General features: G+C 45.0%; 5 non-coding genes across 5 annotated transcripts; 2 read left to right on the top strand and 3 right to left on the bottom strand.

The window, feature by feature from the left end:
• Positions 1 to 2,938: 2,938 nt before the first annotated feature.
• TRNAV-AAC lies at positions 2,939 to 3,011 on the bottom strand. The gene has a single exon. It is a non-coding gene; the product is annotated as a tRNA-Val (tRNA).
• A 3,583-nt stretch (positions 3,012 to 6,594) lies between these two features.
• TRNAL-UAA lies at positions 6,595 to 6,677 on the top strand. The gene has a single exon. It is a non-coding gene; the product is annotated as a tRNA-Leu (tRNA).
• Positions 6,678 to 15,353: 8,676 nt separating this feature from the next.
• TRNAR-ACG lies at positions 15,354 to 15,426 on the bottom strand. The gene has a single exon. It is a non-coding gene; the product is annotated as a tRNA-Arg (tRNA).
• A 1,567-nt stretch (positions 15,427 to 16,993) lies between these two features.
• Positions 16,994 to 17,074, bottom strand: TRNAS-CGA. The gene has a single exon. It is a non-coding gene; the product is annotated as a tRNA-Ser (tRNA).
• A 6,121-nt stretch (positions 17,075 to 23,195) lies between these two features.
• Positions 23,196 to 23,268, top strand: TRNAV-CAC. Its single transcript has one exon. It is a non-coding gene; the product is annotated as a tRNA-Val (tRNA).
• Positions 23,269 to 25,318: the final 2,050 nt, after the last annotated feature.

Below are 25,318 nucleotides of genomic sequence, written 5' to 3'. Positions count from 1 at the left end.
AGATAACTGATGTGTACATTAAAATCGCATTCATTTTACTCCAGCAGAATTAGCCTCCTTGCTATTCCTTTAATGCACAAGGTAAATTCCACTATGGGTCCCTGTGGGCACAACAGCCTATGTCTGGAGTGACTTTACCTGGACAGCCCCATGGCTCATTTATTTTCTTCCTTCAGATTTTTGCTCACATGTCACCAATAATCCATTTAGAATTTGAAAATAAAAATTTACCCTTAATGTCCTTCTCTCAATTTTTCTCCTTAGCATTTATTATCACATTGTATAGCATTTTATAGTAACTTTGGTTTAAAAAAATTCTGTAATCCTGCCACTAGAAATGAAACAAATTTCTATTTTGTTCATAGGTGTTATTCTAGTGACTAATGCAGTATCTGACACATAGGATGCATTCAATAAATATTTATTGAATGAATGAGTTATTAAGTCCTTTGTTTAAAGAAAAGGGGACACATGCTTGAAGAGAGGGTGGGGGAATGGAGCAAACATCACCTTAGGTCTGGCCCTCCAGATGTTGGGTTAATAGAGATGGAAAGACATATTTCCCTTTTCCAAAAGTTCATAAGAGGACCCACTTGGCGTTAGCTCCTTCCATCTCCTTTCCCTCCTTTCAACATCTAGAAGCTAGGTGGAGTGGAGTTACCCAAATAGGATTTTAGGGATAAGATCACCTATGCTCTAGCTAGAAGGGTCTCTTAATTTAACAAGATCTATAGAGGGTCTAGGTTAATCATTTTGATGCCATTCAAGGGTAATAGTTCATTGACCTATATGCTAGCAAATAGGGATTAATGTGAACCAGTAAATCTTTCAATGTCATTTCCTCTTTGAATCTCTTCTGTCTCCTGTCTCACTATTTTTGCTTTTTCCAGTTCCAATTTCCCTCCTAAAATAATCCATGTGACCACCCCCCCATCTAAATACTTGAGTCACTTTTGGGGCAGAGATTTTTAGTGAGGATCAGGTTATAGGTCTCTTCCTAGGTCACTTGCCAGCCCATGGATTGGCTGCCTTTGAGAACTTGGCCCAATCATATGTGGCTGGAAGTTGGGTGTCCACATTATGTGTTAGAAAATATGGCCATCCTCAAAGAGCATATAGCACTTCTGTGAATGCAGGCTGATGATGGAGCAGTGTCTATTAAATGAGACTGAAGACGTGGCAAGCTGGGGGGTGGCCAGGTCTGGTACCATAGTGGACATCTCAGGATTCCTTCAACTATTTTGGTGAATTTTAGCATAGTTCCAGAGCCAGTCTTCATGTATCTTTGTCCTGGAAAGGGAAAATAACAGAGAAGAGAAACATGGAGTCAAAATCTATTTGTGACATGTTGCCATCATAGAATTTTGGAAAATTCTTCAGTCTCCTCCAGGAAGGAATTTTCACTCCTGTCAGTGAATTACTAATGACTTACAGAGAGTTTTATCTGCATTGACTAGAGCAATCTCCTGACTACTGGATTATTCTCACAAATGTTCAAATATGCTATTTGACTCCTGTCTTAAAAAGGCTTCTCTTGCCCCAAGATTTTCCTCTAGCTACTGACCCATCTGTCAGATGGCTTTTTATAAAATCTGTACAGAACTATCCAGACATACTGTCTGCAGTTTCTCTCCTCCCAGTCTTCAAAACCGCTACATCCGGGGTTTTTGGCACCACCACTTAATGGAAACTTCTTGTCAAGATCACCAGTGACCTCCAGATGTCTAAAATTAATCACCACTTCTAAGTCCTTGACTTCTCAGGGGCCATAGGCACCTCATCCTTCTTAAAATATTTTCTTTGACTTTCAAGACACTGCTGTCCTGGTTGTATTTCTACCTCCCTGGCTGCTGCTTCTTAATATCCTTTGTTTCCGGTCATCTCACCCACCCTTTTCTATAATGGAATGTCTCAGGGTTTGGTCCTTGGACCTCTTCTTTATAAACACTCATTTCTTGGTGATTTCATCTGTTCTCATGGCTTAAATAATGACTACAACTCATAACCTGGTATCTATCATCTAACCCAGTCCATTGAACCCTGGGCTTGTATATTCAACTGATTTCTTAGCATGACCCTGAGTGTTGTGCACCAGGCATCCACACTAGTCTGTCTAAAACAGAACTCCCACTCCCCCCGCCCTCCTGCCCCCAATAATGCTGTTCCATCCAGTCTTCCCCATTTCAGTCAATGGCAACTCCATCCTTCCTGAAGAAAACCCTCAAAATCATCACTGATTCCACTTTTTTCACTCTTCACATCCCTTTTCTCAGGAATTTCTTTTGCTCTCTCTTTAAAATATATCTAGACTGTAACTACTTTTCACCTGTCCAAGCCACAGTTCTCTCTGATATGCAGCTCGATGAAAGGGACTTCACAGATCTCCTTGCTGCCATCCTCTTCTCCACACAACATGTTCTCCGCAGAGCTGGCAGAGGGGTCCTTCTAAAAAAGTTAAGACCTGTGGAGTCACTTCACGGCTTGAAATCCAGCGTCCTCCTGCTTTACCAGCGTGAAGGCGAGGTCCCTCGACAGTGGACCACAGGTCCCCGTCGGCCTCCTCCTGCAGTTACTCTCCGCTGGGCACCTCGGCCGCAGTTGGCTGCCCGGCCTCCCTGCACGCACCTGCCACGCTCCCGTCTGGGGCTGTTCCCCGTCCCTTCTGCCCCCGGCGGATGCGGACCTCGCTGCGGTGCGGACAGCCCCGCGGGCCGCGCACAATCCTCTCCGACCCGCCGCCAGGGACGCAACACGATCCGTGGTCGACGGGGAGAGCAAGCCTCAGCTCTGCTCTTGTTATGTAAGGTAATTCCTGTAACTCAAAGTTCGGGGCCGCAAAGGGAGCACGAACATTTTGAGACTTGGTAGAAGAGTAGGCAAATTTAGGTAGAAAATTTCTGGACCAGAATTTAGCATTTATGGGAAAAGAGAAGTACGTTGTTTCCGCCCGGTTTCGAACCGGGGACCTTTCGCGTGTTAGGCGAACGTGATAACCACTACACCACGGAAACCCACGGGTTCCGGCCACTGTTCATTCTCGATTTATTAAAATTAACCTTCAATTCACCCTTTCCTCGAGGCTCTGTTCCTGGCGGAGGCACAGTTCCCCCCCCACTTTCCGAGTCTCAGAATCCACAGTGTCGGAGCCGGACAATTCGCAGCCAGGCCAGCGCCCCCCGGAGCCCCCGTTACTTTGCGGACACGAGGGGGCGGGGGACTGCAGCAGACGCCCGGGAAATGTCTTCACCTGTCCCAGGCTCGTGTCTCGGACCTTTAAGACGCCCTGTCCTTCATCTCTCGATGACCGAAGATTGTCCTGTAGGAACCAGAGCCAGCTGGTGAGCCCAGGACTTGTCGCTGGACCGCGATGGGGAACCGCAGGTGGAGTGGGATGCCCAGCATCCCAGCGCTAGCCTTGGTGAAGGGCTGGGCAGCAGGGACAAGCCGTCGTCCCCGGACAGGTTGGGCTCACTTTCTTTTGACTGCCTGGGGGAGGCAGGGTACCAAACGTTCTTCTCCCTGCCAGGGGGACAAAAGGCCCACAGGCTCCTTTCTTTTTGAAGCTGAAGGATCTGGAGAATTGAAATCCCATCAGGCAGGACACCCACTCGAGTGTTTTTTTCTCATGCTGGCAGCCTGTCGGGATCTTGGTCGTGGTGAGATTCATTCAGATACCTGCTTTTAACACTCCTAAGACACTTTCTTGAGGTTTGAAAACGGAAGATGGGCAGGGCTCATGCAAAGATGTACAGCAAGAAACAAATCGCCTGAATGGGTTTGGGAAAGTTTAAAAAACACGGCAGAAAAAAACTAATTCATGGGCTACTCACCAGCGAGGAGTCCTGGAGGAAGGACAGTGGTAGTCCAGTCAGCATGTGTCGGAATTTAGGATGAGTCATCAGAAGTAGCAAGCAGCTTGCAAATGAAGTTCTGATGATGTCCTACATGACATTTATTCCTTTAGTTTAACCCCATTAGATTGAAATGGTCAGTGGTGAAATGAGAAATGGGGAAATCCGACATAAAAAATTCTTCTCTAGCCTCTTTAGTATTTTGATCCCAATATAAATGGTGGCTCCCTATCACCACCCACTATTTCAGGAACCCTTTGGGTTCCATAGTGATGAAAAATCATAGTCAGTCAGAGACGGACCTGATTATAATTATGGAAAATTAAGCACAACATTTGCTTTCTCTCTATCCCAAACTATGCTAGAAAGGGCACCAGGGGTGTTTGAAGGCTTAAATGCACAGGACAAAAAGAGGAAAAGTGCAGAGCAACAGTAAGGTTTTGAAAACCAGGGAGCAGAATGATTACTGTGATGAAGGACAAAAGTTTATTAGGTATCTTTTAAAAAAACCTTTCTTTTTAAGGTTCACAAGTGTTGTTACATGAACATCTAGTCTATTACACCTCATAGTTTCATAATATTCATCATTATGCTTTTACCACGCTTACCTGTCTACTACTCATCATCTATTACCCATTACCAATGATGGCGTCAAGGTTGAGTCTGATTCTGAAGGACCAAAAATAATGCTGCAATTAACATCCACTTATGACTCGATCTATGCCTTTCTGAGATTTTTGGGGGCGATGAGGAATGAGAATCATATACACCTAGGAGCAGAATATCTGGATCATTGGATTTGATTAATCTTGAGTTAAAATTATTAGACTGCTCTCCAGGGTGGCCGCATCAGCATAAACTTCCATCAGCAGGACACGTGGATTTGGATATCCTCATACCTGCAATAATGGACACATCCAGGCTTCTAATTCTTCAAATTCAATGTAGGTAGAGTAAAATCTCAATTATTTTGCATTTTCATACATTACTAATAATATTAAATGTTTTAAATCTTCGTTAATCTTTTCAGATTCTTCTTTATCTTGGCTTTGATGAGCATCCTGTTCCTATTCTTTACCCATTTTATGTTGAATTTTCTGCCTGATTTTGCGGATTTTCATGGCTTCTTACTACATAACATGGATGAAGCTGTCATTGTTAAATGTTTCACATATCTTCTACTTGTCCATTGATTTTCCATTGTGGCCTTCATTGAACATACTTTTGATTTGGATGAGGTAAACTATACCAACTGTTTGTGCTTTTAGAATTTTTGTTAAGTCCTCTCTGACCTCTGGGTCACAAAGACATTTCTCTACATACATTTCTTTAATTTTTACCTCTCACATTTAGGTATTTACACTGAGTATATTTTATAAACTCTATAGATATTTCTACTCTTTGTTAAGAATCACAATAATAGAGGCAACAAAAGCAAAAATAAACAAGTAGGACTACATCAAATTAAAATCTGCACAGCAAAGGAAACCATCAGAAAATAAAAAGGCAACCTATGGAATGGGAGAAAATATTTGCAGACCATGTGTCTGATACGGGGTGAATATCCAAAAACATTCTTTATGAACTCATACAACTAATATAAAAAAAAAAAACAAATAAAGTGGGCAGAGGATCTGAAGAGACATTTTTCCAAAGAAGACATCCGGATGGCCAACAGACACATGAAACGATGCTCAACATCACTCATCATCAGGGAAATGCAAATCAAAACCATGGTGAGCTATCACCTCACACCTGTCAGAATGGTTATTACGAAAAAGATAAGAACTAACAAGTGTTGGCAGGAATGTGGAGAAAAAGGAACCTGTCGGGGATTCTAGAAGCCATCACAAACTTTCAATATAACCCCCCAAATGCCCATCTGGAACCTGCTTTAATGAGTTCTTAAACCCAGTCCCCTGACTGAAGTGTTTGAGTGTCTTACTGACTTAGTAGATTATATGCACCTGACTCAGTGCCTAGCACATAGTAGGTACTCAGGAAAGAGATTTCATTAGTGGAGAGTTAGAACTCTTGGTTACAATACTTCCTTATTAAAACCAGTATCACGTGTTAAACTCCAAACTCCGTATGTGTGCAGTAGGGTTTTCTAAACTTACTGTAAGGGTAGTTTGTCTCAATATTAACTGTCCTCTGGTTCCAGACTCGAAACCCTCACCTGGACAGTCAGAGTCGTGGGTTTGGAACAGGGGCTTAGATTCAGCAGGCAAACCAGTGTTGTCTGATGAGTAATGAGCAGTGTAGACACCACCTTTTTAGAGTTATGAGACATAGTTCATGCGGCTGCATTTTCTCCACCTCTTACTCCACTCCCTTTCCTTTGTGGTTTTCTTTCCAAATCCACTAAAAGAAGGGTTTTCTCTTGAGCATAAGTGGTGACAAAGTGAGTTGAATCTGACAACAGGAGTATTCCGGTAACATCATGTGCTTTTTCTGTCACAATATTTCTCATTTTAATGCAAGTCTGCGAGATCAGGGATGTTTCAGTCTTTCCCTAACACCCATTATAATGTATGGTACAAATTAGTGATTAGAATAATTGTTGAAAATAAACATTTCTGTTAGTGTTTTTTCTCCCCCAAGAAGCATTATAAGGACTTGTTTCCTCCCCACACATTAAAGCCTGGTCACCTGATTTCCCAGGTATATTCATAACCTTCTAGGGACTAGGAATTCTATGAATTCTAACTTAGTAATTTTGACAAGAAGGTTTATATGTGCCACCGGGATGGCCGAGTGGTTAAGGCGTTGGACTTAAGATCCAATGGGCATGTGCCCGCGTGGGTTCGAACCCCACTCCCGGTAGGTGTGCTTTATGTGAGATTAGAATTCCCTTGTTAAGAGCTGGGACTTGGTCCAGCATTGCAGCTCAGTCTGATGTTTTATTATCCAAAAGTTGACAAACTCTATCATTGGTGCATTCAGGTAATCGGCATATAATGCATTCACTGACATATTCCTATTAAAATCCACTGTCTTCTGAAGTTGTTTCTAGGTGTTCCTTTCCTTTATCTTTTTTCCTGTCTTTGAAATTTATGAGCATTTTACATGGTTTAATTTTATCTTCACTACACTATTGTGAAGATAAAATTGTTTTTCATGTCTTTTTTTTTTTTTTCATGTCTTTTAAAATGATCTGGACTGGTTTCCCAAGGGTTTTCTAGACACACCTGCAGTTAGCTGGGTCTCCTTTCAAATGGCATATTCCGCGGCTGCTTGCGTGGGGCGAGCGGCTTGCAGTAACAGACTGGCCCTCTCTGCTCTGGGCCGTCGTTGTGGTATTTGCTCTCGTGTCTACAGTACAGCGCGTCACTACTTCTGCTTTACGCAGTCGATCCTATCGAGAGTGATGAAAATTGGGGAAAATGTGCCTTCTGTGCACCTGCATTGTAACCACTTCTGTGGATATTCAGTCCTTCCTATCTCTCTGGCTTCCTGTTCCTTCGTCCTGAATTCCTTCTCACATTTCCTGTGGTACAAGTCTGCTAGATTTTGTCTGGACATATATTTCTATCTTCTTCATTTCTGAAAAATATTTTTTGCTTGGTAGAGAATTCAGGGTTAACAGTTTTTTGGGGTTTTTAAAATTATTATGATTTTTGGTCTCTCATCACTTGGAAGTGTCATTCCCTTGTCTTGTGACATACGTAATTTCTGGTGAGAAGTCGGATGTAGCTTTTATCTTTTTCAGCTATATATAATATGTATTTTGTTCTTTGATTGCCTTCAGTATTCTCTCTTTTATTTGTTTTCAGCAGTTTGAATAGGAGGTAAATAGGGTCCCCCTCCCCCCCACACACATATAAAATGCTTAGGATTCTCTGGTCTTGGAGCTGTGGCTTGATTTCATTATTTTGGGAAAGTACTCAGTCATTATCTCTTCAAATATTTCTTCTGTTCTTTTCTCTCTTTCTTTGCTGTTTGGGATTTCAATTACAAATATATTAGACCACTTGACATTGATCAATAACTCTTCAGTGATTTTTTTTCAATCTTTTTTTTCTTGCTGTTTCAGGTTGGGTAGATTCTATTGACCCTCCTCCAATTTCCCCTCAGATCTGTGGGGTCTACTGGTGAGCCATTAAAAGGCATTCTATGGCTCTGTTACCGTGTGTGTGTGTTTGTTTTTTTTTTAATTTAGCATATCCATTTGACTTTCAGTTTCCAACAATCTACTGAAATTTCTCATCTGCTGATGTATGTGGTCCATCTTTTCCACTAGAGCCTTTAACATAATAATCATGGGTATTTGAAATTTCCTTTCTGACAGTTCCATTATGTGGGACGTCTCTGAGTCTCACTTTGTTGATTGCTTTTTCTCTTGACAGTGCATGGTCTCTTGTGTTTATGAGTGTCTGATGCTTTTTCATTAGCTGCTAGACGTCGTATTAGGATGGTAGCCGGTGAGGCAAATAGTATTTAGGCTGGAGATGGATATGTCCCTTTTACTAAGCTATTGATGTGTGAGGTTGAATCAGTCTAAGCAGGAGTTGAGATATGTTTGTGGTTTATCGTTGCTATGATCTCCTTCTGGGCACAACTGGCTTTGAATTCTTTTGGCACTATTTGGGTTTCGGGTGAGGTTGAATTTTTCAGAGTGCTATTTCAGTGGTTTTGTGCTACCCTCAGCTTTAGGCCTTCTCTGTGCGAGTTTCAGAGAGGGTTTCTCTCCTTGGATTTCTTGCCTTCCCCCAGGGCTACCCTTCCGTTTCTTGGTAGCTAGTGTTCGCTAGTCCAATGGGTTGTGCAAGAGGCTTTCTGTCACAGTTCAGCCCCAGACTTGTGATATTCTGTGACCCTGGGTCTCTGAGGTCTGACTTTCTCAGTCAGCCTCTCCTCCTTCCCCCCTCCCCCCCAACCCGGCAGTTGACATTCTCTAATATTCTGGGCCCATATGGTTTTTTGACACTCCTCCAGGGGAGAGATTTTTTATTCTTTTGTGCTTTCTTCAGTTTCTAACAGTATTTGCCTCTTTTCCCTCAGTGTTTAGGACTTCTTTATTTGGGCGCTGACGCTCCCCTCTGCCAAGCCTGGACCCCTGAAGGAGGCTTTCTCTGCTCTCTTGCCTTGTCCCATCCTTTCTTGTGAGTGCTCAGTGAAGTGTGTGCAAACTCCCTCCAACATATCCCTGCCTGCCCACACCTGGACTTTAGCAGTTCATTACAAAATGATGGCTTTTAGCTGGATTTTTCTTACCCTCTTGCATGGAGGCCCCATCTTCATCCTGCAGGTTTTGGGTGAGCCAGTGTTCATGTCCCATTTCTACTTGGAAGTACCTGTTTTCCTTAGATTTCAAACTATTTGGTTGCTCTGAGACCTCAGCTCTCTCATGGGTTCACAGAAGATTATGAACCGAGAAAAGTTGTTCTTTGGCAGTAATATAGTTCTTAGACATCTTCAGAATGACTAACCAATTTCTCTGAGTGGAGCATAATCCTATTTTGTTTGGGAATAACAAATTGTGGAATATTTTAAGGAAAACTGTTGTATAAAACTCTACCATAGTAACCTTAGACCTTAGAGAGGTAGCTTTGGAATAAAACCTTGGCTGCAGTAGGCTACTTGGGCAAGCCCTATGTGCACATCAGGGGAGAAATCACTGCAGAGCTAAGAGTGACATCAGATGAGGACTGTGGGACCCAGACTTGAAGACCCAATAAAAATACACTAAAAAAAAAAAAAAAAAGATTATGATTTTTTTAAATTATCTAGATTTTTGGCTGTTAGGTTAGGAGCAACACTCTTTCCAGCCTTCTTCATGTGAGCTGGAAGCTGGAGTCCTGTAGGACTGTCATCTGAACATAAGTGGTGTCATACTATTCATTATCTATGATATTATTTTACTGACCTTCTGGGTATCTCGCATGATGAGAAATCACAGGAAGTCAGAGATAGATCTGCTTGTAAAGATGGCATATTTAAGATGGGCATTTGAGGGCGCCTGAGTGGCTCAGTCGTTAAGCGTCTGCCTTCGGCTCAGGTCATGATCCCAGGGTCCTGGGATCGAGTCCCGCATCGGGCTCCCTGCTCTGCGGGAAGCCTGCTTCTCCCTCTCCCACTCCCTCTGCTTGTGTTCCCTCTTTCGCTGTGTCTCTCTCTGTCAAATAAATAAATGAAATCTTAAAAAAAAAAAAAAAAAGATGGGCATTTGATGGCTCTCTACCCAAAAATCTACTAAAAAAGAAAGAAAGGGGGTGTTTTGAAGGCATAAATGCACAAGGACAATAATGGGAAAATAAAGAGCTAGCACCAAAATTTTGAAAAACAAATGGCAGAAGGACTAGCATGATACACAGGATGGTTTGTTCTAAGCCAGAATTGGGAAAAGCTAAATAAAAATATAACTTATCTTGTGGAAACGAACCCCCTAAGTCAAAAAAATTGTGGGCTGCAGGTATTTAGACATGGACAGTGAAAGTAAGGCAAAGAACAAAATTTATTTGAATGTCACTTTTAAGGAATTTCAAGCTGTAGAACCTCTCCCTCACTTTCAAGATATGGGGAGACTACCCCTCCAAACTGTGGCAGAATATTTGGAAGTGAGTGAAACAGAAGCTCACCTGCCTGGAAGACTAACAAATCTGAAAGGTGTATACCAGTCTGTGAACCATTCTATCTTATCTTGGCTCCAATTCATAGGACTGTAATATCCTGCAGTAGACTGGAAGATTTTTGTTTCTGAAAATCTGCCCAGCCCACTTATGGATGCTGACAGGAAAGATTTTCCCAACCAAACGGCCCAGCCATGTCAACCGGAAGTTAATTTCCCCTTTAAGAGCTCCACCCAAATGCCCTGAGCTTCTGGTCTGGCAGGAATTGGATGTGGGAGTGGGGTCTGGGCAATGGGCCTTGATACTGCCAATCTTACCCTTGGCCTTCTTCAACACCACCCTCATTGCTGGTCGAAGTGGGGGTCCAAGCTCTCCGCTGGGCCTTTTCAGGTGGTGATGAGAGAGTGGGGGTTTGGGACACCGTGTTTTCTGCGGTGTGTTGTTGGAGTAGAGTGTTACTGTCTGAACGTTGTCTGTCTTGCTAGGCTGCTCTTTTCCTCGTCTTGTGGCTACAGAGAGATGACTTTCCTGTAATTTTCTGGGTGGTAGGTGTGTCTTTTGTTCTGCTGAGGCAACTGTGGGTGGGTTCCTAGAAGGTCACCAGAAAGACCAAGCCATGATTAGAAACTTGGAATGTTGGGGCGCCTGGGTGGCTCAGTTGGTTGAACGTTGAACGTCTGCCTTTGGCTCAGGTCATGATCTCAGGGTCCTGGGATCGAGTCACACATCGGGCAGATGCTTCACGACTGAGCCACCCAGGTGTCCCATAAATAAAACCTTAAAAAAAAAAAAAAAAAAGAAACTTGGAATGCTCTGCCCTTCCCCCAGTTCTCTTAAGAAGGGAAAAGAAAGAAGAGTTAATGATCAGTCACCACATGATGAAGCCTCCATAAAAATCCCAAAAGTATGGGATTCAGAGAGCTTCCAGGTTGGTGAACTCACCTCACCAGGAGGTACAAACCCAAAGTACTGGGGGGGGGGGATGTGCTCCAGCTCCTGAGGGACAGACACTCCTATGCTTGAGATTCTCTCAGAAGCCCCCGCCCCCATGCATCTCTCCATGTGGCTGTTCATCTGCATCCTTTATCACACCCTGTAATGAACTGCTAGACGTATGGAAGTGTTCCCCTGAGTTCTGTGAACTGTTCTAGCAAATAATGGAATCCAAGGGGGAGGAGCTCCTGGGAACCTCCAGTTTGTTGCCAAGTCGGACAGAGTTGGGGGTCACCTGGGGCTGACTAGCTGCCGTTGGCATCTGAGGTGAGTGCAGTCTCCTGAGACTGAGCTCGTAACCTGTGCGATCTGACACGACCTCCAGATAGACAGTCTCAGAACTGAGTTAAATCCAAGACATCAGCTGGTGTTGAAGAATTGCTTGGTGGGAGGAAAGACCCCACACGTCTGGTGACCACAAATGTAAAGGGTTCTGTGTAAGGAGTAAAGGAGACACACAGGAGAAAATTTAAATATGCCTCTCACTCTCAAATTCATCCTTTTAGACAGCTTTTTGAAAAGGGATCTGGGCCTTCACTTTTTTTTTTTTTTTTTGTACCTGCAGGCACAGAAATTCTGACAGTAGGGGCGCTGGAAAGACATTGCAGGAGGAAGGGGTTGGTTTTCTCCGTGGGGAGCTCCTCGCCCCTCCGCCTCAGCTCCAGTGTTTGGCTCCGTTCTACTGACTTCCAGAAAAGTGGAGAAAGGAAATTGGATATTCCCTGATCCATTTACAAAGTTACTGGACATCACATATGGTGACTCTCCCAGGATGCAGAAAGAATTAAGAGCAGTTGCGGGGATCATGTAAAATCAAAAACAGCGTTTCCAGTAACTGCTGGAGCCCGTATTACCAGCTCTCAGATGATAAAGTCAGAGGTCAAAGACAAAATATTTCAATTATTGCAAAGCGAATCACTGATAATCTCATTGCATAGGGAAGGGGCATTGTCATCAGATGAGAATTCTGAATTTTCTCTTGTCTAAAAATAGTTTGTGGTGCTTCAGTCATGCGCTGTGAGGAGTGATTTTTCATGCAAATTTTTACACATTCCATCCAGTCTTTCTGTCTCTTCTTTGAAAACTTCTCTTACCGCCACCTTCTGAAACTGAAGGCATCTATAAAGTAAACATCAGGCTTTTAGTCTTCCACATCATACAACAATTGAGTAACTCGGGTTTCATCAAGAATAAATCCTCCAAACTGTCTTCAACAAAACTAGGACTAACATTTTCAAAATGACAAAGCCTCCAGACAGCCTCACCAAACTGCAACCCAGACTCTCCTGTTCACTAAGCAGGTTCTTTCACCCGATGACTCACAGAGCCCTCTTGCATAGAAAAAAAAGCAGGTAAAGAAATATAGTATGAAAAATTTTCATTTTCACACACTAGGAATTGCTTTTGCAGAAGAATACATGCATTTTTTGGAGTAAAAAACAGATGCTTTGGAATGTGACACCACCACGGAGTCTGCCCCAAAGAACCACATCCTGGCAAATTAATTGCACTTTACTGATGTTACCACATCAGTAGCCACAAGAAGATGTGAGACTTAAAACTATATAATAAGTAATTTTAATTTTCCAAGTAGCCATATTTAAAAAGTATAAATAAATAAGTGTACTTAATTGTAATGTTATATCCCAAATATTATAATCCAACATGGAATCAATTAAAAAACCCATGAATAAGAAATCTCACTTTTTTTTTTTGGAATTAAGTTTTAGAAACATGTGCTAATGGCTATTGTTTTGGACAGTGCAGCTCTAGAACATTCTGGGGAAAAACGAAAAAAATTTTTCTTCACCAAATAGTCTCTGTTGATGTTTTTATGGGGAAGAGAAGTTCCCAACCTGCAGATTAAAAAAAAAAAAAAAAAAAAAAAACCTCAGTTTTTTCCTTTAGGTTCAAGAGTGATTATTATATCAAAGGTCTTTTTGTTTGAGGGGGAGATGGAAATGGACTTCTTTCTAAAACGAGCCACCAAAAAAGGGGGGGGGGAGTATTCGATGAAATTTACACGTTTCTAACAAAAACCTTGAGGAAAACAAAAATCTCGAGAGTAGACACGGTCGGTTACCTTAAAATTAATTACCTTGGGAAAAAATTAATCCCCGTGGTTCCAGCCTAGTGGCAGAGTGCTGGGGTCGTGATCGTCCTCTCCGTACGGACCCCTGTGTTTCACCCCACCGGGCGAGGTCCGTGATGCTGTCAGCGGTGAAGCGCGGCTGATAGACCACAACGCACGCGGCCCCAGCGAAGTGCGGTCCGCGGGCCGTCGCGCCAGCGCCCCGTTGCCAAAACGTCACCGGCTGCACCCAGGAACCCGTGTGGCATCCCCGGGAGCCAGGCCCAGAAAACTGCGTTTCATCCTCCCTCCCAGTGATTTTCCCGCGCGCTAAAATTGAAGAAGCATTTACTTTAGGAAGCTCTAAGTCCTTTGGACCATTCTTCCGTCCTTCCCCACCTTTTAATTCGCGTTCAGCCGGACAGACCGTGCATCCAACGGGTCTGGACGCGTGGCAGGCTCCCCGGCGCCCCTCACGACGCACGCTGTCCGGCGCCAGCCCGTTTTTGTAAGATGAAGACGTGGATGTGCGCCCCTGAGGGTCTCTTTCGCTCGTCTGTGTTCACCCCCACCCCCCACGCTGTCGCAGGGGTCGCGCGCAGGGGCACCTGCAGAGGAGGCCCCCCTGCTCGGAGAGACCCCGCCAAAGGCTGCCGCGCCCTCGTCTCCCTAACACCCTCGGCCTCTCGTCTGCTCCGCTTCTGTCTGGGATCCTTTACGACCCTAAACAGTTTCCTGGGGTCAGTCCTCCGCGGGGAGGCGCCGGCGCTGCGGGCCACACGGCGGGGCGGGGCGGGGACAGGAGGCGAGTCGCTTCCGTGGGTGTTAACGTGGATCTTTGCGGAGATCGGCGAACCAGGGGTCTAAGCGAGGCTCCGATTTCCTTTGTCCACAGCCGCGTCTTTCTTGGTTCGACGTTTCTCCGGTGGATGTCCCTCCTCTCTCCTCCGGGACCGATGCTCAGGGACAGAAAGTGTGCAGGAGAGAGAGAGCCCTGCCCAACGCGGGGAAACTTCGTGAAGAAAATACTGGTTTGTATTGGTTTTTTTTTTTTTCCTTTGACGCTTCTTTGATTTTTAAATATTAAGGTATAATTTACATACCATAAAATTCACAGAAAAGTGTACAATTCAGTGGTTTTTAGTGCATTCCGATTTGTGCAACCATCAGCCTTATCTAACTGCAAAAGATTTCCATCACCCCCCAGCAAATTCTGTACCTTTCCACCTTTCCCAGCTCCTGGCAGCTACCATCTCTGTGGATGTGCCAATTCTGGACATTTCCTATAAATGGAATCATACCCTGTGGCCTTTTGCGTCTGGCTTCTTTCAGCAGGTGTCTTCAAGGTTCATCCAGGCTGTAGCATGTATCAGAACATTCCTTTTTATGGCCGAGTAATAGACCTCATTTGATTCTTGAAGTTGTCTTTCCAAAGATCTTTCAGTCAACTGTCAGTATGGCAAAAGGAACTTGAGGAAGAGAGACGATTTGAGCCCTCATTCCGATTTACCGGATAGCCAGGGCTGCCCCCGAGGTGAGGAGCCAGATCGGAGGAGTTACCTTCCAAAGCACTTTGAGAGTTTGTTTCTCTTACCAATTTGAAGAACGTACACAGAAAGACATTTTTTGAGAGTTTGCTTCTCTCTCTCTTTTTTTTTTAAGATTTTATTTATTTATTTAATTGACAGGGAGAGAGAGAGAAAGAGAGAGACAGCGTGAGAGGGAACACAAGCAGGGGGAGTGGGAGAGGAAGAAGCAGGCTTCCGGCTGAGCGAGAGTTTGCTTCTCTTACCAACTTGAAGAAACACAGAAAGACATTCTTTCGAGAGAGAAAAAAAAGAGAGAGAGAAAAAAAAAGAGGAAGGTCGAGCCAGCCAGGAGTCGAACCTAGAATCTTCTGATCCGTAGTCAGACGCGTTATCCATTGCGCCACTGGCCCCCCTGGTTAAGAGGTGTTGATTATTTATTATTCATGAGAATCACTGAGTTGCTTCCTGATGTAGGCAGAAGTGAGCCGAAGGAGAGAGACCTGTGGTTTCCGGTAAAGCGGACTGATTGGGATTAGCTTGCACGAGTTACATTCCGGTAAAATAGTTGCATTTCTGAAAGGATTTCCTGCCTTGAAACATCATGTGTGTGACAGAAAGTCGCTTGCATTGTTTTTTTTCATTTATGTGCATGCTTGTTTCTATTGTCCCTACCTGTGAACGCTTCAGTAGTTTATGCAGTCGGTTCACTGGTCCATCAGCAATCGCATTTTTAAAAAATTTTTTATTGTTATGTTAATCACCATACATTACATCATTCGTTTTAGATGTAGTGTTCCAAGCAATCGCATTTTTCTTATGTACTTAATACTCAGGCTATGTGTGGATCAATTTTTAGTAATCCACATCATTTAAAACTTTGATATAATGACACAGAAAGTGGAATAAAATGCACTACTGAGTTATTAATCATATGTTTTCCACTGCACTCTCCAAAGAGCCAAAACTCGTGCCGGAGGAGATGATTTCAGACTCTACGCAGCAGAACAGACATTCAGAAACACCCACCCTCCCAAATTAGGCCACGGTGCAGGAAGAATTCAAAAAAGGTAAATATTTTTTTTTTTTTTAAAAAGGTAAATATTTTAAGAACCCAATTCACATAGGAACTTAGAAGTTTGGATTTATAATTATAGAATTAAAGACTACCCGTCATTATTACGTAAATCGGCTAGGTGTATTAAAGTGCTCAATACAGGCGGAATAGACGCTTGGAAACACAAAGCATCTGTAAGTGAGGCGGGTCCTCTCCTCTGAGGGCGAGAAGCAGAGGGGCTTGGGTCCTCGGGCAGCCAGGGTGCACCCAGCTCCTGCCCCACTGCACTTACTGCCTTGGCCAAATCGTTATTTTCTCTTTGCTTCGATTTCCTCATTTCTGTACGATGCTTTAAAGAGCGCTTGGCGCGCGCACACGCACGCACGAATGGATCTTTATGATCCTAGACCTTTACGTTTTCCACCAGCCCGTTTTAGGTTTGTTTGCTTGCTTTTCCTTTTTCTTTTTTTAAATACCAGAGAACTCTTGGAGGAAGCTTGCCTACATTTCTATTATCAGCACGGGGTATTTCATTAAAGAGTTTTAAAAATAAAATTTCCTGGTTCTCTTTGCCCCTGGGGTCTGCCTCCAGATTTCGTAATCCCAGTACAGGCCAAGCAGCTATTCTGAGCGCGGGATCCCAGGCTTTGCTCGCCGGGGCCTAAAGAGGCAGCGCCCGCGCACGAGGGGGGGATGGGGGAGGGGGGATGGGGGGGGGATGGCCGGCGCTCGGCTCGGCGGAGGGTCCAAGGGCCAAGACGCACCGAGCGGTGCTTCAGAAAGGGCGGGGGCAAATCAACACAGACCTCTGGAAGGGGCGCTGCCTTCCTACTTTCCAGTTTGCGGAATAAGATGAAAAGCTGAAAATAGAGCTGTTGGTGAGAATTTCATTTTGTAGTTTGGATAGAAAAAGCACCACGAAGCGCTGTGAGCAGGATTTGAACCTGCGCGGGAAACCCCATTGGATTTCGAGTCCAACGCCTTAACCACTCGGCCATCACAGCCGTGCGCGGGCGGGCCGCTTATACACTAGAACACACACCCCTACGAGGCCCCAGTACAGCCCGGTCTTACCAATGCTGGTTGCTTCTGCTCGTTTGGCACGTTCACTTCAGCGGGACCCAGAAAGAAATCACTCCCGAGCCCCTCCGTCAGGTCTCTCCGCCCAGCCTTGCCCAGCTTCCTCCAACCCAACCCCGTGCTGCCAGGCCCCGGGCCGCAGAATCTCACCCCTCCGAGAGAAGGCAATATTCCGGCATCACAAGAATCCTTGATTTTCAGCATTTTTCTGCAGTCTTCATGGGTTGCCTGGTTTTACTTCATAGTGGGCAGGAAATGAAGTGAGGAGTTGTATCCAGAATCCTGTTCAGTTGTGCTCTCCACAGAAAATGCTGGGCTTTGCTGAGGTGGAGGACAATTCGTCAGCACCGACCAATGTTCCAAACGCAAATACCCTTCGATACAGCATTTCCACACATACACAGGATATGCTTGCACACCTGAGAGGTTACATTGTGCTTAAGTCTACTCTCTGCAGCATTAACGGTAGTAACAAGATTGGGAAAAACCTAATTATTCAGAATTATTTAATTAGATAAATCATGCCATAATTACACAGTGGAGTGCTATGCACATTTAAAAGAAAATGAGAAAGTTCATTGTGTACATACATATATTTTATTTTTTATTTTTAAAATATTTTATTTATTTATTTGACAGAGAGAGACACAGCGAGAGAGGGAACACAAGCAGGGGGAGTGGGAGAGGGAGAAGCAGGCTTCCCGCAGAGCAGGGAGCCCGATGTGGGGCTCGATCCCAGAACTCTGGGATCAGGACCCGAGTGGAAGGCAGATGCTCAACGACTGAGCCACCCAGGTGCCCCCATACATATATTTTAAAATAAAAACAACAGTCAGAGCAATCTGCATAGAATGCTACCACTGGAAGTATATTTGTGTTAGATTACATATGCATTTTACAAAAAAAAAATCTCTCAAGGGTAATCAGTCAACTCATGACAACAGTAAGCAGTTGAGGGGCTGGAGACTGAGGAGAGGGAATTGTTCAGGAGCAGGAGGGAGAAAGTTACTGCATGCCATTTTAGACTTTGGATGTACCTACTAAAAAATATTACATAAGAGCTCAAGAAAACACTACGAATGAGGAGGGGGACAGAAACTGTTTTTACCAGAGGCCTCCTCTGAATGGTGAACGGAGAGCTTCCTTTCTGGAAGTCAGCGACACGAAGGCTCTGAAGGAGGCCTCACCAGGAGCCCCAGAGCGAGCGAATTGCGATTTGGAGTCAGTCTGGAGTCAGTCAAGAAGCCTGAGGCAGCAAGGCAAGAAGGCTCTAGAATGGGGTTCTAGCCTGGCCCTACTCAGGGCCAGCGAGACCTGGAATGCACACCCTGATTTCAAAGCTTGTTGAGGGGAGCTGTCTTGATTTGCTCTAGGGTGTTCTGGGAGAAGCGGAAGAAGTCCTCTCTCCACAGTGCAATCTTGGACTATTTTGTCCAAATTCACAAAATTTAAATAGTGTAAACTTCCTCCTTTGGATCTAGGAGTAACAACTTGCAAACTCTGTTTTTTTGTGTATGTATTTTGTTTTTGCAGAGAAAGCAGTATTTTCGGTCTGGGCCAGAGTGTAGTTCTTACAACGTACAGTTTCCAGGAGTTGTTTTTACAGGAAATCCTGTCTTGGCTTTAGGGGCAAAGAGCACTGAGTGGAGTAACTCTGTAGCAATCTCCAGTCCCTGCCCTCAGCTTTGCCATTTACCCAGTCCACAGCTCTGCAACAGACCCGGGACCAACCAAGGCTAGCCGAGGGGCAGTTTCATTGGTTTGATTCTCAGGCCTTTGACAGAACCCTTTGGAGACTCAAGTAATCTTGGGATGAAGACTATCGAGTCCATCCACAAATCAAAAGCTCCTTTGAAATGTCTGTGATTCTTAGCTAGATCTTGATTTTCTCCTAATCCTTCTACTCTACCAAGGAATTCAGGAGTCCCTAAGGAAAAAAACAGAGAAACAAGAACATTTGTTTAAAAGGACACCATCCAAAAGCTGTCACAGCTCATCCCTTCCTTCCTGCTTCCTCCTGGGGAGTTTAACTTTTGTCAGAGATTCTTCTCAATCCCAAACGGCTTCTCAGACTCTGTGCCACTGGGAACTTGCCGCTTTCTTGTGCCCATCGACACCCCTCAGGAGATGCTCTTTTCTCTTCCCTCCAGCATTGACTCCCTGGACGGGGAGCTCTGAGAAGCCCAACGCGTGTGGATGCTGCCCAATGGGGGTAGAGTTGGTAGAGAAAGGACTGGTAAATTATTATAATTTTCTTTAGAGTGTCTTTGATTTCCAAATTTGTCCTAGAGACTTTCTCAGTCAACGTCCTTTCTCAATGTCAGGAAGAAGTGGGAGGTAAAAAGAAATCTTAGAAGATGGCTCCTTTGTTGTCTCTCAAGACTTTCAGACTTAGCGGACCCCAGTAGGTCCGGATGTGCCAAATCAACTCAGGATAACTTCCTCTCAAAATGTTGTAATAATTTATTTCAGCGCCAGACTGAGCATCACAGTTCAGTATCACTTCTTTGAACAATATAGGAAGAAAGATGTTTTTCACAAGAGAGAGGAAAGAAACAAGACAGCCAGGAGTGACCTGTGACCCCAGTCAGACCTCTGACCCCTTGAGCCACTGGCCTCCCTCCACAGGACGTCCGTGTCAACTTACTCCGGACAAACATGGTTTGAAGTCAGAAAAGGAAGGGGATGTTTTGGGGGTTGCTATAAACTGCTTGTGCTCCTCCAAAATTGGTATCTTCAAACCTAATCCCCAATAGGATGATGGTGTTTGGAGGGGGGGCCTTTGGGAGGTGATCAGGTCCTGAGGGCGGACCCCCCAAGAATGGGAGAAGGCGCTTATCAAGGAGACCGTGGAGAGTTCTTTCCTGCATGTGAAGACACAGTGAGGAGTCTGCCCTCCAGGAGCCACGAGGCCAGGAGGCAAACTTTCACCAGATTCAGAATCTGCACATGCTTGAGCTTGGACTTCCCACCTCCCAGAACCTCAAGAGGTAAATGCTTGTCATTTCGGCCACCGAGTCTCTGGAGTCTTTGTTATAGCAGCCCAAGGGGACTACGGCTGGGATGGAGACACAAGAGAGGCCGACAAGACTGAGCCGTTCTGGAAAGGCAGATCCATTGCCCTTGTGAGCGGTTTGCGTGATGTACATTTGCCTGAAACGTCCGTATGTAAGACAGCGATCAGCTTTCCACGTTAGAACATGGTGACATGGTAAGGGGTCTCTGCGACTCATTTATAACATGGGACTGGAGTACCGATACACCCGTGAGGTCGGGCGGATGAGGGGGACTGCTGGTTCAGCCCGCTGAGAGCCCACTGCTTCCGATGGGTTTTAGGGTTCAGTAGAGAGAAAAGAGCACGGACCTCATCCATAGCTGTGTACTGCCTGCCCGCACATGTGCCGATTCTCTCCTCTGAGGACATGACACCCGAAGAGCAGATACGACTGGAATAGTCCCTTGACTGAATTTGCAGCAGCTCACTGTCATTCTCCATAGCGCGCCACAGCTGAATAGGCAAGCTGAAAGAAGATACGGAGGCAATCTCCGCCCCTGCAGCTTTCCGGTCCCTGATGTTGGCCCCACGCCTTGCTACCCCTCCAAGAACAGCCACGCTGCTTTGGGTTTACTATTGTCACGGTTAGAGGAATTTCTAGTGGCTTCCCCTTGGCCTTTTCTGCCGTAATAGCATTCCCTCCATCAGTCACAGAAACAATATTAGGGACGCCTGTGTGGCTCAGCCGGTTAAGCGTCCGACTCTTGATTTCGACTGAGGTCATGCTCCCAGGGTCATGGGATCCAGTCCTAGATCTGGCTGCATGCCCTAAGAGGAGTCTGCTTGGCATTCTCTCTCTCCCTCTGCCCCTCCCCCTCTGCTCTCTCTCTCAAAATAAATAAAAGAAACGATGCTAAAGATACTGTCTGGAGTTAGGGAAATGATCTCAGGGTGGGTTTAGGGACCCACTGTGCCCACAGTGAAATGGACCAGAAGCAAACGTCATTGAGTCATTGAGTCTCTGCCTTGCTTGGTGGACAGCAGTGATGCTTTGTACCTCTAGGAATCAATGCCAGTCATTTTCTAGTAATCCTAGAAAATTCTATTTCCTTTCCCCTAATGCACAGTCACTTTGGTAAAAGGACACAGGTCCTGTCTTGTCCTCACATGGTCTTTCCTCTGTGCAGACTCGGAGAGAGATTTCTGGTATGTCTTTGTCTTCATATAAGGAAACCAGTCCAATTGGATGAGGGCCCCACCCTTATGACCTCGTTTAACCTTATTTACCTCCTGAAAGTTCCTATTTCCAAATACAGTCACATTAGGGGTTAGGGCTTGAACATGTGAATTTTGAGTTTGTGACAACACCCATCTAGTCTTTGGCAATTCCTTGCCAAGATTTGGCTCCTATCACCCCGTGATCCAATCATGTCCATTATGTTCAGGGATTCCAGTTTAGTGGTAGCAGGAACCCCTGTAATTTCTGGCCTATGAGGAAAAGTCACCGCAGAGCAAATCGGGCATGTTGAGGCTCTCCTCATGAATTTCCTTCTCACAACCTTGGTGAAAGTTCCTCTGGAGAAGCCCACGATACATTCATTCTAGAATTTCAATCTCCTTACGCCTCTAGTTTGCTCTGCGTACACTAAGGGAATACTGATGTTTCAATTTCATTGTGTTGGTTCATCCTAACTTTGGGTCCATATATTAATCATTTATTAATTATACTTTTTTAATGAATAAAAATTTAGAGCTGTTCCCAGGTCCTTGAGTTAAAACACTGAATTGGGTACCTCTGCCAAGTAAGACTATGTCAGTGAGCTTGGTCTGATGCAACTTTATATTCCTGCCACCTTGATCCTATTCACTTAAGATCCATTCCCATTCACACTTGGCCAGGTTTCTGTCAATATAAATTTGGGAAATCATGCAATTATGTTGATGTGTATCACACCTCCCCATGGGTCACACTTGGTACTTGGCCCTCTGGAGTCTCAAGAAAGGAGAGAGGTGGTAGTGATAGATGCTAGAGAGTATCAGCTGAGCTTAGCAGATAAGTACCTCAAAGAGGCCATTACAAATATCTCAGACAAGAGGACGCTAACCTCTTAAGGCTGGGCTCAAAGGACCGCTTCTACCAGTTAGCACTAGGGGGTTGTAATCTGCAAGTGTAGAATAATTTCCCTAAATATGGTTGAGACAGGTGATAGTTCCCCTCTTCTAAGCTTATCTCATTCCAGAAAACAAAGTCTGCAATATTTCTGACTTTTAGCAAAATCTCTGACTACAATACAGACCCACATATCACTAAATTATTATGCAATTTACTCCTTTCCTTTTTTACTATCCTATCCTTACCCAGTCCCCAAGATAGGAATTTATCTTTTACCTGAGTCAGTTCATTTTTATTTGAGTCATTTAACAATGACTTTAGAAAGACTTGTTCTCAGTCTGAGTCTCATCAAGAGCAACTGTGGCATTACATTTTGTTGCCAAATATTGCCAATTTGGTTGGCATAATACCTCATATTAATTTTTTTTTCTTTAATATGTGTCCAGTTCAACTATGATGGGGGGAGCATGAGATTCGAGAGTGAGGTGACATAATCTTCTCTTGATTCCTGTTTGTACCAGCTGTAAGTTTGGGCAATAAAACAGTAGAACAAAGAGATCATGCTTCTGTAAGGAAAACTAACTCCTAGACTCTGAGTTCCTTGAGGACAAAGGCTTTCTGCATTTGCATTCTTTGCCAGCGAGGGTGTTCTCGAGATACTCCATCTGCTCCCTTGTGGGTCTCAGAAGCCTGCTAGTGAGATGGAGCCGGGATGCTGCCTGGGCTTTTCACGCCTGAAGTTTGCACAAGAGCTGCGGCCCTGGGTGAAGATTTGCTCGGACACGAGGGTTTCCGTTCTTTGTAAGCAGAGGGGAGAGCGCGGTCCCGCTGCGAGCCCTTCCCGAGCCGCCCGGCGGCCGAGGACCCAGGCCCGGGGGCCGAGCCGCCTCCCCACGTGGGCCCGCTCAGAGGCGCCCGCGGCGGCAGGTGCGCGAGCGTTTCCGTGGTGTAGCGGTTATCACGTTCGCCTCACACGCGAAAGGTCCCCGGTTCGAAACCGGGCGGAAACAACGCCTTTTTTCCCGAGACGCACCTGACTTGATTTCGGAGATTTGGACTTAAATCCACAAACCACGGAAAATGTCAAGGCGTCGCCTTTCCTGTCTGTTAGGAATGGGTTTTCCCGGGAGACCTGCGCTGCCGGTGCCCTCGGCTCCCCCTGCGGGTCCCGGGGCCAGTGAGCGGCCTGGGAGGCGCGGCGACAAGGGAGGGTCGCTCTCCTCGGGCCCCGGGTGTCCACGGAAGCCGAGGGGCAGGGACACCAGCCGCCAGCCCCACCGTTGCTTGGCAGCCTCCTATGCTCACCCCCAAACCGCTGACCCCGGCGCCGCGGGAGCAGGTGCAGCGGGGCGCCCCGGGGGTGCGCTCCCCGCCGCCCGCCGCGCGCCCTTCCCGGAGGCTCGGAGCGCGGCCCGGGGCGCGGGGGGCAGCACGTAGGGCCCCGCGCTCCACCTGCGGGCGCCCGAGCGGGTCCTGCACACAGACTCGGCCCCCGACGTCCCGGGCTCGGTGGGAGGAGGGAGCCCGCGCGCCCTCGCGGTGGGAAGGCCGCCCGCCCGCTCTCCCCGGGCCCCGGCCGTTCTGGGCTCTGGCCGGCGGAGAGGGCGACCTCGGACACAGCCATTCCAGGGCGAAATGAACGACCATCGTCACGAGATACAAAAGGACTGATCATGCACATATGTATCATTACTGTAACATAAAAATATGGAAAGCAGGTGTTTATTTGAAATTATATCGTTCTATTCGCTGTTCTGTTGCATAAATACTGTTATTTAATCAAAACAATAGGACTAGTTAAAAGGAGGCATGAGCGATTAATAGCAGAACTAATTAAACAAATAATACATGTGAGGAAATATAACAATACTTTTATAATGTTTCTGTCCTCTGACAGAGAAACTTAAACTTCTTATTTGATATTTCAGTTTTGTAGATTATGTTATTGTGTATGCCATACATGTAATATTTTTTAAAAGGAAAACAAATACAATAGGACAAAGTAAACATGTTACCTATATTTAATAAAAAGTAATGACTTTTTTTTTCTGTCCAATGATACTGTAGGATATTTTTACTTTTTGTTTCCTTTTCCGGTAGTATTTCACTGAACTGCTTGCAGCCCTTAGGACATTCTTCTTTTCTTTAATGTAGTGGTAAAACCAAGACCAGTTAAAGATAAAATTCACGTTGACATGCAGCTCTGTTCCTCTCAAGCCTGTATTACACTGCTTTGTGTCAGTTCAGTGTGATGACATCCATCCATAAATAGATGACATCTATTTATCCAACTAAATGTCCTCTCAATAACACTGAGCATGGAATCCTCAGGATTTTACTTAATAGCAACAGCAGGTTCCTGGACGGGTGGGAATTACTTTCTAGCTCTGCAAAAGTGTCCACCTACGTTCCATCTTGTTTGGGTTGACCAGCTGTTTGACATCAGGTCTTCTGCATCCGTAATTTCGTCATATCATCTCCATGTCAGAAATGTCCACTGGTTAAAAACATTCCATAGCACACTGGACAGTATTGTAGCTCAACCTCTCTTTCTTGGGGAAAATGGTTTTAAAGCACAGACATAATTTGAACTTGTAAAATGAAAGTTGGATTCCAAATAAGTTACAGCTTTAGTAAAGAAATGAGAAAGTCCCATTTAATGTGACTGCTCTTTGTGGTGATGTTTTTTTAAAGGTCTGTGCGAACCAGTCTTATTTCCCAAAAATGGAGTCATTTTTTCACTGTATGAGTTTTTCGTGTCAATCTGCACGTGACATTGAACAACTCTGGCTCATCTGGTTGGTTCATCCTTTCCTAGTCTTTATATGCCCTCTTCAAAGACCGTCAGCCAGTTTTGGAGCATCTACATTTCTGCTTTGCTGGAATCTTTTTCTACATTCTCATCCTCAATGTATTCCTAAAATAAAGGAGGCAATTCTCCTTGTCCCCAAATTTGAAAATCTGATTTTGTGATTTTACAAAAGACAAATATTTTTACATCTTTTCTGTGGCCAGCAGCAGCGATAGTCATCCTGTAGGCACGTGTTTAAAGAGGCCAGA

Source organism: Phoca vitulina, unplaced genomic scaffold (assembly GCF_004348235.1).
Source record: "Phoca vitulina isolate PV1807 unplaced genomic scaffold, GSC_HSeal_1.0 scaffold125, whole genome shotgun sequence".
Taxonomy (NCBI): domain Eukaryota; kingdom Metazoa; phylum Chordata; class Mammalia; order Carnivora; family Phocidae; genus Phoca; species Phoca vitulina.
The sequence above is the reverse complement of the archived record's forward strand: the minus strand, read 5'-3'. Positions and strand labels throughout refer to the sequence as shown.